Below are 18,580 nucleotides of genomic sequence, written 5' to 3' on the forward strand. Positions count from 1 at the left end.
GACCTTTTTAGGCTCGAGGGGGGGGGGGACACTCAGTCCCCTCCCCTTTTTAATACATTTCAGCCCCAGGGATGGGGCTATGTGGCCTAATTAGTGTCTAGGAGGGGGACCAGGCGCCCCCACTCTTAGGGGGGTCATTATGATGGCGGAAAGTCCGTTCTCCATCGTCTCGGGAATTGGGACGGCAGCCTATATGGTGGCGGTCCTGCACATGGAATTACAATGCAACCGCCATGGTGGCGGTCGTATTGGGAATGCTTACCACTGCGGCGGGTGCTGCAGGCCATGTGCCCCCGTCCCCCCAAAAATATTATGCATCTCACCCCCCTAGGCTATGGCCCTCCTGGGGGGGGAGATTTAATAAAACAAGTGCAGGAGCCCCCACTCATTTTATTATTTTGCTGTGAAATCATGCATCATTCGTGAATTTGCAGCAAAACAAAAAAAACACCACCAGATCTAGAGGGTGAAGGTATCCCTATCCAGCCCTCTATGTCTTTTTTTGCATTTTTTAGGACTCAAACTGAGTTCCGAGTCCTAATATGGCTGCCACCACTTCCTGATGAGGTGGTGGCAGCCAATCAGATCTCAGTAGGAGATCTGTCAGCTCTGCGGATTCTCCACGGCGTGAAATATACAAACTTTTTGAGCATTAATGGCTCAAAAACTACTGAACAGATTTACACCACAAAAGCACTCTCTCTGGCTCAAGATCTAGCTTTACTCCAAATTTAGTGTAAATCCATTCAGCGGTTTGAGCAGTAGCTTTGTCTAAAATTCCTATAGGAAAAATGAATTGGAAGAACTTGTTTTGGGACTCACCCTTTCTCCTCAGCCCCCACTTGAGGGATCACCCAGAAACTTTCCATGCACAAACTAGTCAAAAAGTAGTACTGTTTTGGAAAGTTTAATGGAGAATCATGAAACGATGTTAAAGTAATTAGCAACACAATAAAGGCACTTCCTATGGAAATATGATCCTAATTCTAATTACTCAGTAATGATCACCACTGGGTAATATATTTACACATACATACATTCACTCGAGGGACTTTGGGTCAATCATCCTTTGCCATTAGTCTGTATGAGTGTCATTTACAGTCTGCCTCCATCCATGGCTGCAAACATCATGGGGTAATGGGTCAGTCAACTTAAGTCATTAACTCTCTTGCTGTGCGAGTGGCATAATTTCTCTGATAACATGTGCACATTTGAGTGAAACTCAGTGCACTTTAGTGTTAGGACTTGTGGGCTAGTCCCTCCCATTTTTATTTTTTCGTCCTGTAGGTCCGCTTTGATTTTTTTCCTTATCATTTTATTTTCATTTGAATGTCTTCTACAACTACCCAGACAGTACTAACAGGTCTCTTGCTTGCCACTTACTTCATCACCAGTGGATAGCATCCTGTGCCACCACTGCTTCCAAACCAGACGAACATAATGGAATGGTACTGTCCAAAGTGTATCATTGTTTTACCATTCCAACATGGCCAGCACGTTGTTTCTAAATGTGGAGCTTATGCTGTAACTTTAAAACAGTTGATGTTGAGTTTAAAAGGTTGAAAATTGTATGGGTGCGTTATATTCACTGTTAGTTGGCACCCGCATATAATCAAATGTGTTCTCAGGTATTTTGTGTGCGAAATGCTTAAGAAATGTATAAGGTATCGATTTAATTTAGAAGTGTTAGCAATGTATGAGCATATTGTGAATGTTTTAGAGAAATGCATAGAGTTTAGTTTATATGAACGCACTGTGAAGTTAACGTGTAACCCAGAAAACGTTCATGCAGATTGCGCAAAGCATACATGAAAGGGAAGACGTAAACGTCAATAGTGTGATTTAGACATGTTTGTGTAACCAAAGTAGTGGCCAGAATTCACATATATCGTTAAGGAGAAAGGCCTGTTATTTTCTTATGTTAGCTGAGGGCAATAGGCCGAAAGGATTTATTCCAGTAGAGGTTTTAGGCTGTAGTAAATTGCAAAGTTAAAAGATGTGAAGTATGTCTGCATTCCATGATCTCACTCCAGGTGCAAGGACAGTTGCTTCGTTAGTAGAGAAGTTCTTTGTTCACAAATTGACTTATGTAGTTAAAGCCAGACATGGGAGTGCATTGGAATGTGCCAATCGTAACTCCTAGTGCGGATGGTGTCTGGGACTCAAGGCCAAGCGGATGGACGATGGAACTGGACAGTGCTCAATGGAAAATTACTGAAAGACGACCCGGCTGGAGAGGAGGTGCAAAAGGGCGTGTTCTGGGATTTGGGGTTCTGTATTAGGGAAAGCGCCCCGAGGGTGGAGGCAGAACAGAGCAGCCCAGAGCAGAGAAGAGTCAGGCGAGGAGCTAGAGGGGGCATTTTATAGATCAAGCTCTCCAAGTGAAGACTTCTTAGGAAGTTTCACTCTGACACCTTTTCTCGATTTGAGGGTCTCAAGGGATTGCTAAGTAGGGATGACATCTAGTACAGAGTAGGGACAGAGATGGTATGGTCCAGTGTCCCTAATATCGACATTGGCTTGGTAGTTTTCTACCTCATGCTTTTAGAAATTGTACTTTTAGTTATTTTTAGTCGTATGCAGATTCTTCGTAGAGTAGCATTTGTGTTAGTGCCTATGTACTTGTGCCTCGTATTGAGGAGTTTGTATCTTCAAATTTTTATGTTGATAATAAAAGCCAGAGAGCCAAGAGATTAAGTTTCGAGTCCTTGATTATGGCAATTAGCGGACAGCATTCTTCGATAATGGTGTTCATTCCCTCCACGCTATTGGGCAAGTAAAAAGTTCCATCCGACCAGAGTGGGTTCTTGTAGATAATTGGTGGATACGAAAATGAGCCTGAGCAGTTGGTAGCAGAGACGGAGGGTTACTTCCGATAGCGAGGGACGATTAGATTAGATAAGGATAAGTGATCCTTGAGGCCCATAGACGATAAGTGATGGTGAATCATCAGATGGTGAGCGGGAGACAACGGCGGCAGATGAGCATCGACGGCAGTAGGAGTGCGGCAGGAAGCAGCAGTTCCAGTAGTGAGTATGAACAAAATGAGATGTTGTAGGTTGCGGTGTTGATTTGTTGTGTGATGTCTTGCGGAGTTGGTGTGTATGTTGAGTGATTGTGAGATCAGGCTGTGAGCGCGCGCAGCCCGGGAGTTGTGGTGTAGAAGACACCTCAGATAGATTTTGTTGACCACCCAAAGGAGATCGTGAGGTACCATCGATCACCTGGACCGAGATAGGGGGAGCGAACGTGTGTGTGTATGGCAACTTAACGCTGGTCGTGGGTTGTGGCGTGTGGATCGGAGTGTTAGTAACCTATCAGGGGTGATCTGTCTGGCCGGACGGGGGCAGACGGTCGCCAATCGAGGTCAATAAGGTCGAGAGACTGTGGACGAACAGTCAGAGGCTGTGGACGGACAGCCAGAGAAGTAACTTAATCGGTTATTTCAGTGTACGAATGGGACGAGAGTAGGCGTGAAACGTGTCTGGTGAAGGAAACTGCTGCGAACGAAGGAAGGTGACGTCAGAGAGTGTTGCGCTGTGATAGGCCGGATGGTGTGAGTCGCGCTGTTATTGGAGGAGTTAAGAGCAAGAAGTAAACAGAGCGCGAGATCGAACTTGTTCGTCATGAAGTGTCTTAGGGTTTTGCGAGAATTGTGTAGAGGCGACAAGCATGTGGTTACTCGGAAGGGAGAAGAAGCCCCTCCCAAGGATACCCCAGCACATTATATGGCAAAGAATGTGGGATTACATACCATAGTTTGGATCGAGAATTGGCATAAGATTACACAAAGTGAAGGGGAGCTAGCTTTCCCGAGGTATGGCTCATTCAGACTAGCGGTGCTGTATCAGCTGAAGTCTGTGATGGCGTCCTTAAGACCCTTGCCAAGGCCAACACAGTTCGAAGCACTACATGCGTGGATTAGAGCAGCGCATGATAAAGAAAAGGGAAGGAATCAGGAAAGGGTGTGAAAATCGATCAGGGCATTCCAGGATGCCAAGTGGGATGCAGCGGAGAAAAGATGGAGAGTGCAGGCAATTGAGGAAGAGAAACTGTATCGCTTATTAATAGACTCGACGGGGATAAGGCATGTGAAGGCACAGGAGGAGGAGAGTGATTCTGATGATGGAGTATTGGAAAGAATGTTGGAGGAGAGACCACCTCCTTACAACCCAGAAGAGTCAGAGGACAGGTGGGGTGAGAGAGGGGAAACTAGAAGGGTAACAATCCAACCCGAGACTCGAGTAGAAGGGATGGTCTTGTTTGGAACAGAGAGTTCGCGGAGTCAGTCCGAGGCTAGTGGGAGGATCGAGAGAGAGATGAGGTTACCGGATGCACTGAGGGTACCGGTTACCATTGGACCAATTGTGTCGATTTATAGTCCAGAATCGGAGGAAATGGAGAGGTCCGAACGGGTAGCTGAAAGAACGAGGAGGGAAAGCGAGGAAAGTGGGTTGGAGGGCGCAACGGCCCGACCTCCAAGCCCTGTACAATGGAGTACACCATTGGTAGCGGTGTCAGATACATCTAGGGGCGAAGAGGAACAGAGACCAGTGAGGCCGAGAAATCTGATGGAGTCGAAATCAGATTTAAGGTCGTGGGTACCATCAGAGAGGCATCAGAACCCAAATGCGGTCCAATCGGAGAGAGATCGGGCTAATTTCATGAGTCGTTCTGCTCTTATGGAAGCACCAGAAGAGAGTAGAGAGAAGGAACCGGAATGTGAATATGACGAGAGACATGGAGCAAGTTGTCAGGTGTTGAGAGGAGCCTTGAAAGCAGGGATGATAGACATAGTAAGGCTCAAGGCAGAGGTAGATGAAATAATATATGGAAGTCTACCTCTTGAGAGAATAGTAACATACAACCCGGATGAGCTGTTCTTTGTAGCGAAAGATGTGACTCGTAAAGCACGAATTGCACACGAGAAATTAAGGGGATTGGCGAAGGAATATGAGGTGGATTTATCCAAGACTAGGACATTGCAAGGAAGTCATAGGATGCATTATACTGAGCGGGAGTTGGAGGAGAAAAGGGTTGTTGGATTAAGGTCACATACCAGAGAACTGATTCTAGCCATGCAAGTATGGCTGATGCTTGATAAATGGGAGGAGAAATGCTCTAAGAAAAAGAGCTCTAAGGGAGCGGAAGGAGGAACTCCGGGTGGAGGGTTGCCACTGGCAAAGACCTTCCCTTTGAGGGAAGTGGCGAATGGAGGATATGTGCATGTACCATGGAGCAGGGGTGATTTGGCATAATTTACGAACGATTTTCCCAGGCTCAGGGAGAAGCCTGCAGAGTGGTACAAGCAAGTTGAGCGCTTTGTTAAGATTTCGAAGGTATTATGGATCGATCTGAATACCTTATTTGATATCGTGGTTCCGGGAGATTTGTGGAAGCATACAAGGTTGCCGTTGATTGGCCGGACTATGAGCCTGATAGGAACTCGATTACGAATGGTCCGTCACCAGTGGTGATGAGGCTGTATGATAAAGTAATTACTTGGTTGAAATCGAAGGTTTCACCCCAAGACATCGATTGGGTGAAAATAGACAGGACAGTGCAGGAACCAAAGGAGACAGTACATGAGTTTTATGAGAGACTCTTAAAGGCTTTTAAGCAGTAGAGTGGCCTAGACGAGCTGGAGATGAAAGATATGGGACAGTTTGTTTCTAAGTTTGTGTTGGGTTTGAAGCCAGAGGTTAGTCTCATGATACAGCAGCATTTGATCTGTTGGCAAAATAAGCCCGTGGATGAAATCTTACGGTACGCCAGGTACTGCACGGACGAGATTGAATCGAAACATAAAAAGCTAAAGGACAATTTGTTGTTTATTCAGATGCAAGCCGCGCAGGGACCGCCGAATGAGGGACCAGTGGTAAGGAGACAGGGAAACTATCAAGTAGGAAATCTGAACGTACAGGGGCAGGGGAGGCCAAGGCCTATAGACCCTAGGACTGGCATGGATGTAGCGATACTGAAAATGACGACTGCTTGCCACCAGTGTCACCAGGTGGGACACTGGAGACGTGAGTGTCCCCTGAACCTCTGGAATCAGCTACAGACGGAGGGAGGAGTAGCTCAGGTCCCTGGGGCGGAACAGGTACAGACGGTGACTACACCGAGAATGATGAAAGGGGGGACAGGCGTCCCGCAGGTGCAGGTTCCCCAGCCACCCAGGATACAGAACATACAGCAGGGAGCTCGAACTTATTTGCAGATGCCCATGTTTGAAGTAAGCGAGGAGAAGGATACAGATTTGCTGGCCCGGTTGAGTTTAAGCCAAGACGATGACTGCATACTTAGGGCCATCTTAGAGGTAGATCAGAGAGGACCCTTTGTGGAAGCAGAGCTTGACGGACACCCTACTACCTTTTTGGTCGATACGGGGGCTACTAGGTCGACTATAAGATCGGCAGTAGTTCCGGGTGTAGCCCTTTCTGGGGAAAGTATACAGGTTGTTGGGGTGGCGAATAAGAGGCTAGTTAGCACTTTTACAGAACCGATTCCAGTTAGGATAGGAAATTTTAGAGATCGACACCAGTTCGTGGTGTTCGATTCTAGTCCTGTTTGTTTATTGGGGAGAGACTTGTTGTGCAAGCTCAATTGCACAATTTACTGTACCCCGAAAGGAGTAGAGGTACAGACAAGGGATGATGACGCGACCTTTAAGGTTGCAAATCAGCGGGTGTGTGTGGAAATGTACCCAGCTTTGACAGTGGAGGAGCTTCCACTTGATTTGAGGGACTCAGTGTCCATCGATGTGTGGGACCTAAGTGGAGAGGAGATTGGCTTAGTCAGGGGAGTGGATCCAGTGAGGATACAGATCAAGCCAAATGCGGAATTTCCGAGAACCCCTCAGTATAAATTATCCCCTGAGACGATTGCAGGGATTAAACCTGTGATTGAGTCCATGATTAAGCAGGGAATACTGATGGAAATCATGGGTAGTCCATGCAATTCGCCCATTATGGGACTGCAGAAACCAAGTGGGAAGTTCAGGATAGTGCAAGATTTGCGAAAAATAAACATCATAGTTGTTCCATGTTGTCTAGTGGTACCGAATCCATCTGTGATCCTGTTTCAGATCCCATGTGAAGCTGAATGGTTCACAGTGATTGACTTGTGTCAAGCATTTTTTTCGATTCTCCTACATGAAGAGAGCAGATTTCTTTTTGCATTTAGACTAAAGAACCGTGTATTAACGTGATGTCGTATCCCCCAGGGGTATACAGAGAGTCCATCGATTTTTAATCAACTTTTGAAGAAAAACCTCGAAAGTCTCGTGTTGCCACAAAACTCTGTTTTAGTGCAATACATTGATGATCTGCTTGTTGCGTCGGAAACAGAAGACGCCTGCAGAACTGATACGATTGCGTTGTTGAATTTCCTGGGAGAAAATGGTCACAAGGTGTCCCCAAACAAGCTGCAATACTGTTTACCTGAGGTACCGTATTTGGGGCACAGAATTGAGAAGGGTAAAAGAAAGGTGTCTCCAGATCGCATTGATGCGATTCTGAGAATGCCAGTTCCCTCGACGCAGAGGGAAGTTAGAATGTTTTTGGGAATGGTGGGTTATTGCCGCCAGTGGATCCCAAACTTTTCCTTTGAAGCGAAGCCTTTAAGCGGCTGACGCGAAAGGACATAAGTGATCCGGTACCATGGGACGACGACTGTTTGAAATCATTTCTGAGGCTGAGAGAAGCATTATGTAGCGCTCCTGCGTTGGGAATGCCGGATTACAACAAGGCATTCGCATTATTCTGCTGCGAAAGAGAAGGTTGCGCATTAGCAGTGTTAACTCAGAATCATGGAGGTGTCCGTAGACCAGTTGCCTATTTTTCAGCTACTTTAGATCCAGTAGCTTCTGCGTTGCCCGGATGTCTCAGATCCGTTGCTGCAACAGGTGTCAGCATCGAGAGATGTGAGAGCATTGTGATGGGTCATCCTCTTACTGTACATGTGCCACATTCCGTTGAACTGTTGATGACTAGGACTAAAACACAGCACCTCACGAATAATAGGCTGACTCGTTATGAGCAAGTCATCCTTGCAGCCGATAATGTGATATTGAAGAGGTGTGCTGTTTTAAATCCTGCTACATTGTCACCTGTCCCAAATGTAGATGATGATGAAGATTGTGAAGACCATGACTGTCTCGATGTGACTGAACTATGCACCAAACCGAGACCAGACATTGTTGATGAACCGCTCCCAGTTTCGGATGAGATTTTCTTTGTGGACGGTTCATGTTTAAGAGACAGTGTCGGTCGATTGAGAGCAGCGTTTGCTGTATGTACCATCACGGGGGTGGTTGAAGCCACTTGTCTAGAAGGAGTACACTCCGCGCAGGTGGCTGAGCTCATTGCTTTGACTCGTGCCTGTGTGGCAGCTGATAAGATCCGTGTAACAATTTACACGGATAGCCAATATGGGTTTGGTGTGGTTCATGACTTTGGACAGCTATGGTCCCAGAGAGGGTTTATGACGTCTTCAGGTTCACCCATTAGAAATGGTGACTATGTGCGAAAATTGCTTGAAGCGTTGCAAGGTCCTGACGAAATTGCTGTTGGTAAATGTTCTGCACACACTAAGGGAAATGATTTTGTTTCGTTGGGTAATAATTATTCTGACGAAGTTGCTCGGTTTTGTGCAGAACAGGGATGTAATCACACAGAGAACCACATTGTGGAAACTGAAGAGAAAACGGTATATGACCAGATGTTAGCAATGGCAGACTCATGGGAGGAACTGAAACAGCTTCAGGAAGGGGTTTCGGATCAGGAACGAGACAGCTGGATATGAGCTGGATGTGAGAAAGGAGATGTGGATATATGGGTTTCGAATGATGGACGAGCGGTGTTGCCAGAATGTTTGTTGAATCCCATGGCGAGGTTGATACATGGTGCTGTACATCTTGGTAGAGATGCAATGATGCAAGTGTTTTGCCAAACTTGGTACAACCCGAAGTTTCGGGCGGTGGCCGAAACCGTGTGCCAGAGGTGTGTTACTTGTCAACAGATGAATGTAGGAAAGAGGACAGCTGTGACGTTGAGTCACATAGGGAGGTCAGGTGGACCTTTCAATAGGATGCAGCTGGATTTCGTTGAAATGCCGAAGTGTAATGGGTTGAGGTACATATTAGTTATAGTGTGTGTCTTTTCCAGGTGGGTGGAGGCATACCCTACACGCAGATGTGACACACTTACGGTAACAAAATTATTATTGAGAGAACTCATTCCGAGGTACGGTTTCCCGACCTCTTTTGAATCAGATAGAGGAGCTCATTTCCACAGTGAAGTCATGAAGTTGCTTTGTGCTGCTCTAAATATAGATCAGAGGTTACATTGCAGCTATAGACCAGAAGCTTCAGGGATAGTGGAACAAGTAAATGGAACTTTAAAAGCTCGAATGGCGAAAGTGTGTTCGTCGACGTCCCTGAAATGGCCTGATGCATTGCCCTTAGTTCTCATGAGCCTCCGAAGTGTGCCTGATAGAAGGACTGGATTGTCAGCCCATGAGATCCTTATGGGGAGGGCGATGCGTTTGCCAGCAATACCTGCCACTGCTCTGATAAATATCACTGATGATATGATCCTGGACTATTGTAAAGGCCTTGCTGACGTGGTTCGTTCTGTGTCTCAGCAGGTGCAGACAGCAACGGTTCCAGCTGCGAGTGACCTTTGCCACGACCTATGTCCAGGCGATTGGGTCCTGGTTCGCAAGCACGTGAGGAAGAGTTGCCTGGATGCTAGGTGGCGAGGACCGTTTCAAGTAATCCTCATCACGAACACAGCAGTAAAGTGTGGAGGTTTACCGAACTGGGTGCATGCTTCCCATACCCGTAGAGTTCCAGCACCCTTGGAAGATACAGCCCCTCTCGAGAACGAAAACCCAGCTGAGGCGGCAAAGCCATCTGAGAGGGTAAGTCAAGCTGTAAGGGTTGCTGAAGCAGCTGGTGGTGCACTGAATCAAGCTGAAGGAGAACGTGAGAGAAGCATCGAACCAGAAACAGGGGAAGAAGTAAGAGGTGCAGTTGGCAGTACTGAATCGAGTTCTGCCGAGGAAGAGGAGATCAGTGCACAGGGTATCGTGGGAGAAACCAGAGGTGCCACAGAAGCAGAAAGGGTTTGGCCCGCGAGACATAAACGGGTAAACCTGAGGTTGGCGCCGAGCACAGATCTTGCACCAGTTTCGGAGGAGTCGGAAGCAGAATCGAGTGATGAGGAGCATTCTCAAGGTACTCTGAGAAGGTCAAAGAGAACTAGAGTGCCAAGTCAGAAGTACGCTTCACCGGAGTGGGCATATCCAGTGACTGATGCCAGGTTTACAGAGCACGGGAAGATTGAGGTCAATGACATTGGTCAGCAGTGCTCCGTTTCCGAGAGTGGAAGTGTTGCTGAGAATTCCAGGATTGGAGATCGATGGAATCCTGACCATCAACATCCCGAATCCACCATTTCTAAGCATCATTCGTGGTCTGATCTTGGATACCTTGGATTTCCCGACGTTCACGGTTGTGCCACCTCCACAAGAACTGACCATTCTTAAGCTCGAAATATTGCAGGGGGTCCTAGGACTGTTGGGACCAGCAGTTATTCTGGACTGATTCAAGAGTGTTGTAAAGCAGGAAAAAGAAGATAACCTAGGACCGAGTGGAAGAAGAATAAAATTAGGGACCTTCCGTTGTAGAACGAAGAAAAGTTAGGGAGGTCTGCCAAAGTTCATAAAGAGACATTAATGAGAAAGAGACTTACCATTCCAGAGACTGTATTGAACATTGAGTATATTCCGAAGATGGCAAATCCAGGAAACACACATCGTAGGGCTAGAATAATAGTAGGCACATTGGTAGGGGTAGTGATAGCCACTATATTTGCAGTAGTGATAAGTTCGTACATGGTGGCCCACAGACAGGAGGGAGAGGTTCAGGGAGCACCTACACCTATTACTCCAGGGCAGAGAGATGTTAATATTAGAGATCAGAGAACATTAAAGTTAAAGGAGGATCGTAGACTCCACATGGATTTGTCGAAGGGTGATTTTAAACTCAATGCTTATGCGAAGCTATTGTACGAGTATGTTGATGCGATGGATGTGAAGGATTGCTATGTGTGTATGCAGTTGCCTGCTTCAGTAGATGAGGGTATCAAGTATCATCATCTCCCATTGACGTATGGGATTTCTTGTAGTTTGTTGCTTAGTTTATTTTACGACAGGAGGCAGTTCGAGTATTTCTTTTCAAATTTTGATACGGTACTTCCTGAAGTTCCAGCAATCAAGCATTTGAATAAGTACGACTATTATAAGAAAGAGGACAGACTCCTGAAGTATTTTAGACTAACTGTGAAGTTGGATACTGCGCATGCTCACAGGCATAACCTGACATGTGCATTGTCCGAGACGGAGAAGAAATTCATTGACCAGGTAGAGGACAGATATAGAAAGTTGACCGAGGCTCGAGACACCGGAGATAGTTCAGTAGATTGGACTGATGAGGAGAAATCTCACAAGTCCAAGGGAAGCTATGGACCAATTGCATTAGATGAAGCGCAGAAAGGGAATTTGTGTATTGGACGTCCTCAATCAGCTACTGAGAAGGTTGCAGTAGGACATAGCACCTGTTCCCAGACCTTCACTATGGAGACTTCTGTTAAGGACTTTATGCAAGGTGCCGTACAAGTGATTCCGACAGTGTATTATGTATGTGGGAAGAACGCTTATGTAAGATTGCCTGCAAATTGGTATGGCATATGTTATTTGGCTATTATATTCCTGAAGATTTATCACACGGAGGACTTGGAGCTGTTAGAGACGAGACAACATTCTCGAAGACGTAGCACTGTAAATGCAGGCGCAGTGATTGGTGATCTGTATGGAGCAATGATTCCTAGTATGGGTGTGGTTTTGAATGACGTGAAGATCAGAAGGTTGGCGACAGTAGTTGATGAGCTGTCTATGAATACGGCGAGGTCCTTGTTGTTGGTGACTGGAGAGATTTTGTCGATACGGAATATGGTTATGCAGAATCGCCTTGCGTTAGACGTGTTATTAGGTAAAGAGGGCGGGGTCTGCAAATTATTGAAGGTTCAAGAATGCTGCACATATATTCCAGACAATACGAAGGAGTTGGGGAAGTACATAGACAACATCACAACTATTCACTAGGAAATTATGGATTTGACGGAGGAGAATGTGTGGGAAAAGATTGGACAGGGATTTGGTAGAGTGGGAACATGGTTTGCAAATTTGGGGAGGGGATTTCTTGGATCGGTATTGAAGCCAATTATCATTGCTGTGGTTTGTGCGGTTTGTTTGTGGGGATGTGTGAAAGCTTGGAAGTGGTATCAAGGAGGCAAGGTTGAAAGAGCTCTTAGAGCAAATGAGCAGAGAATGGCGACATTTCAGGATCAACAATATGAGAATCTTAAGAGAATGGAGGGAGTTCGACATGGCAGGATAATGACAAGTACCGTTTAAATCAGTTCTAAAGAAGGGAGATTGTAATGGTGTGATGACAGATGTCATCAAAGGGGGGAACTGATGTAGCGTTTAAAAGGTTGAAAATTGTAGGGGTGCGTTATATTCACTGTTAGTTGGCACCCGCATATAATCAAATGTGTACTCAGGTATTTTGTGTGCGAATTGCTTAAGAAATGTATAAGGTATCGATTTAATTTAGAAGTGTTAGCAATGTATGAGCATATTGTGAATGTTTTAGAGAAATGCATAGAGTTTAGTTTATATGAACGCACTGTGAAGTTAACGTGTAACCCAGAAAACGTTCATGCAGATTGCGCAAAGCATACATGAAAGGGAAGACGTAAACGTCAATAGTGTGATTTAGACATGTTTGTGTAACCAAAGTAGTGGCCAGAATTCACATATATCGTTAAGGAGAAAGGCCTGTTATTTTCTTATGTTAGCTGAGGGCAATAGGCCGAAAGGATTTATTTCAGTAGAGGTTTTAGGCTGTAGTAAATTGCAAAGTTAAAAGATGTGAAGTATGTCTGCATTCCATGATCTCACTCCAGGTGCAAGGACAGTTGCTTCGTTAGTAGAGAAGTTCTTTGTTCACGAATTGACTTATGTAGTTAAAGCCAGACATGGGAGTGCATTGGAATGTGCCAATCGTAACTCCTAGTGCGGATGGTGTCTGGGACTCAAGGCCAAGATGATGGACGATGGAACTGGACAGCGCTCAATGGAAAATTACTGAAAGACGACCCGGCTGGAGAGGAGGTGCAAAAGGGCGTGTGCTGGGATTTGGGGTTCTGTATTAGGGAAAGCGCCCCAAGGGTGGAGGCAGAACAGAGCAGCCCAGAGCAGAGAAGAGTTAGGCGAGGAGCTAGAGGGGGCATTTTATAGATCAAGCTCTCCAAGTGAAGACTTCTTAGGAAGTTTCACTCTGACACCTTTTCTCGATTTGAGGGTCTCAAGGGATTGCTAAGTAGGGATGACATCTAGTACAGAGTAGGGACAGAGATGGTATGGTCCAGTGTCCCTAATATCGACATTGGCTTGGTAGTTTTCTACCTCATGCTTTTAGAAATTGTACTTTTAGTTATTTTTAGTCGTATGCGGATTCTTCGTAGAGTAGCATTTGTGTTAGTGCCTATGTACTTGTTCTGCCTCGTATTGAGGAGTTTGTATCTTCAAATTTTTATGTTGATAATAAAAGCCAGAGAGCCAAGAGATTAAGTTTCGAGTCCTTGATTATGGCAATTTGCGGACAGCATTCTTCGATAATGGTGTTCATTCCCTCCACGCTATTGGGCAAGTAAAAAGTTCCATCCGACCAGAGTGGGTTCTTGTAGATAATTGGCGGATACGAAAATGGGCCTGAGCACAGTGATCCACTATGTTCAGCATCATTACAAGACAGCCACCTGCTGTTAGGTTAAATTGCATTCGTTATTGCAGCACATGCCTGCCGTATTTAGTTGGCAACATGTTTTCTTATTTTTACTTATATTCTTTTGATTTATCTTTCATATGCTGTTGAGATTCTGTGCATTTTTTTCTGGTTGTGTAAGTTGGTGAATGCACAAGTAGGTCAATGGGTAGATGGAGGGATGCATGACTGCAGGAATGAGTGGCAGATTGCACATTTGACGAGTGAGTGATTTTATTTATGACTCAGATCAGCAAGCATTGTCAATGCTAGTTATATTTCAGGGTGCCTATTCATTGACTGGAGAGTTGAGAGTGTATGATTGGGTAGGTATAAGAATGTCAAAAGTATCAATGAGTTGATAAGTGACTGTGTGAGTGGAAGGATGGATGAAAGGATGAGATTGAGTATAAATAAGTAATTGAGCAGCAACGCCAGGAAGGGAGAGAAGTCAACTCCCACCATTGGGACCGTATCTGCCGTTAACACTCTGGCCTCAGCCATCCATTTATTCATTTAGTCATCATCTTAACCACTCATCTAGCCAACCATCCATCCATGTACTCTCATTCATTACTTGCTTAATTATTCATTCATCCATTTCGACTTGTTCCAGGGTTCATCCACTCACCAATTCACACAACCACGTATACTACATAGCCATCCAAAAAAGTATAATTTTCCTAAAAATAGGTCACCCGGTTTTATAGTATTTATTTTTTAATTATTTCTAACTGTATTTATCCAAATTTATTTTTGGCTACCTTATTTGTATTTCTCCATATTTATTTTGAGTTTTGAGAATAAATGGAGTCGTAAAATTGTATATTTCCAAATTTATTTAACTGACAAGCATGCACTCATACTTTGATGCCTGTCGTATTTTAGCAAATTAAACAGCCAAATATAACGAAACACTACACACACAAATAAATATTAGCATTATATACAAATATATGCCAACATTTGCCTGTATGTAAGGCAATCTTGTCTTGATTTTTAACGCCTTATGCTTGTATTTTCTTAGCTGTTGGTCTGGAATTTATGAATGCAGGATGGAGATGGACTCACACGAATCACAATTTTCTGTATTATTTCACTTTTAAAAATAGATACAAACAGAAAACACATTGTTGTTTGTCTGTATTTATCTATAAAAATCAGTAAAAACTTAAAACTGGAAGCCTTAATTATAAATAGTAGTGCCTTTTAGTTTTGCCAGTGCTCGTACATTAGTGCCTTCTGGTACTTTTCTGCTTCATTCACATTCTGAATTATGTAATTGCTAATGAGGTAATGACATCTTTAATTATTTTTTTATTTGCAGTTTAGAGCTGAATAAGTCTTTCTAATATATAAATATAGCCCATACCGTGCGTAGACTAAGTTGATGTTTACTTAACTCTGAAAATAGAGGTGACTTTTTTCTAATTAGTGCCTCAACATGTGCCCAGCCTCCATAAGTGGTGACATTTGTGGTGTAAATATCCATCAATTAGGTAAAACGGTGTTTGCTGCTCTGCCAACTCAAAACCACATTCAGAGCCAGATTTACCAAAGGACTACATTGCATTGGGTCACACAAGGTGATGCATGGGCAACGCAATCCTTAAGTCAGATTTACCAAGCAGCGCAAAGTCACCTTGCATGGCCCTGCGCAGCTTGGTAAATCTGGAGTGACTCGAGGCAGGACATATCTGCATCGGGAAGGGGTTACATGCGTGGAGAGTGGGTGTTCCCATGCGTCCACCCATGTATTAAGGTGCATTCACAGATTTACAAAGAGTAAATATGGGTATGCGTCAAAATTGTACGCCTTCTCGATAGAGGCACAACAAGGAGAAATATCTTCATTTATCCTTACTTTTACTTCTTTCTTAGAAAGAGGGAAATGCTCCTTAGGGTTGTTTTTGTGCAGAAGGTGTCTCTTCCTGCACAAAAACAATCCTGGCTGTAACACAGGTACCCTTGCACCACGGCGCAAAGGTGCCTGCGTCGGTGCTTGGCAGCCACAAGTGTGCCAGTACAGAGAGAGAGCAGGGATGCACAATATGTTAATAAATATGTTGCAATCCTGTCCTTTCCACTTGACGCAGCGCAGCAAGTTGTCATTAAGCCTGGGCAAAGAACTACGCTACGCTCGCGTAGTTTGCGAAGTTTGCGCTACTACGCGAATTGCACGTAGCATAGTGCAAACACACGTAGCGTAGTGCAGCGGTCATTTTTTGCTTGTTCGCGGTCCTCAACATCAAGTTGGCGACCGCGAGCAAGCAAAATGACATCCCGGCGAGACTTTTTCCTTGTTCGCGATCAGCAACATCAAGTTGCCGATCGCAAGCGTGGAAAATAAACATCTCGGCGAGATTCTCAATGCGAGGAGGTCAGGTTTCTCATCGCAAGTGATCGCGCATGCTCGCGACCGCTCGCGATGAGAAACTACCAGTCCGCGTTGAGAAAGCTGCCGCTCGAGTAAAAATCTACTCGAGCGGCAGAAAACTACAGCTCGCACTGAGCAAGATGACGTTTTCAATGATTGCACAGTGCCGGTTGTTCGCACTGTGCAATCATTGAAAACGGCATCGTGCACAGTGCGAACTGGGTACTACGCAGTTCGCAAAGTGCTACGTGTAGGTCGCGTAGTGCGGAGTGCACTTTGCGTAGCTTCGCGTAGTGCTACTTCGCGAACTACGCCCGGGGTTAGAACTTGTCATGCTGCGTTGCACTGCATCAAATACACCTAAATCTGGCCCTCTGTCTCAAAATCACTCAGTTCTCAGCTCACTTATCGAGAGATTCATCAGTGCCAGGCCAAGAAATGACTACCATTTCATTTTTTTTTCTCTAGCAAAATTAATCGAATATTTTAGCCTTCTAATGAGTCACACACTCTGCAATCACCTCAGACATCAGTAAACGTGCGCAAACTTCAGAGAGTTTGTGAAGTTCAAAGGTTACGCCGTCCAGAGATTGCGGGCACTTGAAGGACGTTCGCGGTTTCAGAAGCAATTGGATTTGGGCGATTTTACAAATGAGTTCTGGTGTATTCAAAGGCAGTAAGACATCCTAGCAAAGGGCCAGGGGAGAGGAAGTCCAGCCGCACAGGAAAGCGGGCCTGACCTCAGTGCACCTCTCCCCTCATTCATCCCCACAGCCTCAGCGCATGAATAGAGATCATGACACGGGGAGGGCACTGATGGCTCGCCTGGCCTTGCAAGACAACACGCGGCTCTGATTGAAGGCCTAAGTTGGCAGGGTGACTGAGCAAATGGATGCAAATGACATGACTGTTGCCCTCATGGTGAACCACAAGCTTGGTCGCCGTCCAGGACACAACAAATGCTTCTTGGTCCAATCAGACAAGTTGAGGGAATTGCTACCTCGGAGGCAAACCAATACCATCACTTGAAATCAACAGCACGGGACAGATTACTTTAATTGCACTGACTGAAAGGTGTAAAAACACACGTTTCTGCACCCGTCGGTGCACCCGTTGGTGAAAAAGTGCCAGGCGTTTATACTGTTCACATAATTTTGCCTGTAATTATTACTCATTTCTAACTAACTAAGCTCTTTGCTAATTAGTAATTGAAGCGCAGTTAATGCACTCTCAATATGTGAGATTTTCAGAAAAATTCTCATGCGTTTACATGATACTAATAAACTCAAGTCTAATTCGTGTTTGCTAATTGCCACATTTACTTAGTAGCTCAGTTATTAGTCACCCACAGCTTACATTGTTTCCCGAAAGACCATATCAGGAGATATATAGAAAGGTATTTACTACTCTCACCACATCTGAAGGGGGGCTGGCCGCGTCTCGCAATCTCCATGGAAACCTTCGACCAATTAGTTAAATGGCGGGAAGGTCGCCCTCGCGCGCTCCAACCTTGTATTCATCACGGGCTGTTCATTTCCACCCGCGGCTCTGAATGCAGACACTTGTGCGGAGATTGGCGGAAAGCTTCACTCAAGTGTCCTAAACCGTAATAAAAAAAGCAGGAAGAATTTCTATGAACATCACTCGGCTGATTTTCTCATGACGGGAAATTTAAGGAATGCGTTCTCTCTTGCATTGGTTATTGTTAAGTCACACGTGTGTTGTATAGCACGGGTTCATCAGCTACTTGGCCTTAGTGCGGCGGTGCCGGCTTTGTATGCGGCGATGTGTTTGGCAGTGTGGTTTGGGACTCCATGGGAGTCAACTGTGTACATGACCTGCCCGATACCAGGCCCACTGGAATCATGCAGAAAGGGGGGACCAAGCTATGTGGCAGGGTTCACTAAATGATGTGGGAAGAAAATGCAAATTATGTGGCATAATGCAGCACATTTTGTGATCGTATCAATTCATTATTTGTCATTTTTACACGTCAACACTGTCTGGACAAATGATTCACCTTATTAGTATTAGTTTAACTCTCAAATACAGTAGTATGCAACTGAAAGTTGAACAGTTAACCTTTGAGAAATGCCTTCCGGTGCACAGCAACCTGTGTTGCCACATGTTTCTCTTGCAGAGTTTGTATTTTTTTTTCTCACGCAGGCTCTGTTGCAGTGAGTGTGTGGGCCTTATGACACACTCCACCAAACCCCAGTCAGCTGTGTATTTACAGTCTGTCATTTGGAGTTTCATTGGACCGTATATTGTGCATCTAATTACTTCCTTTCTTGTATCTTGGTGTGCGA

Source organism: Triturus cristatus, chromosome 7, assembly GCF_964204655.1.
Source record: "Triturus cristatus chromosome 7, aTriCri1.1, whole genome shotgun sequence".
NCBI classification, from domain to species: domain Eukaryota; kingdom Metazoa; phylum Chordata; class Amphibia; order Caudata; family Salamandridae; genus Triturus; species Triturus cristatus.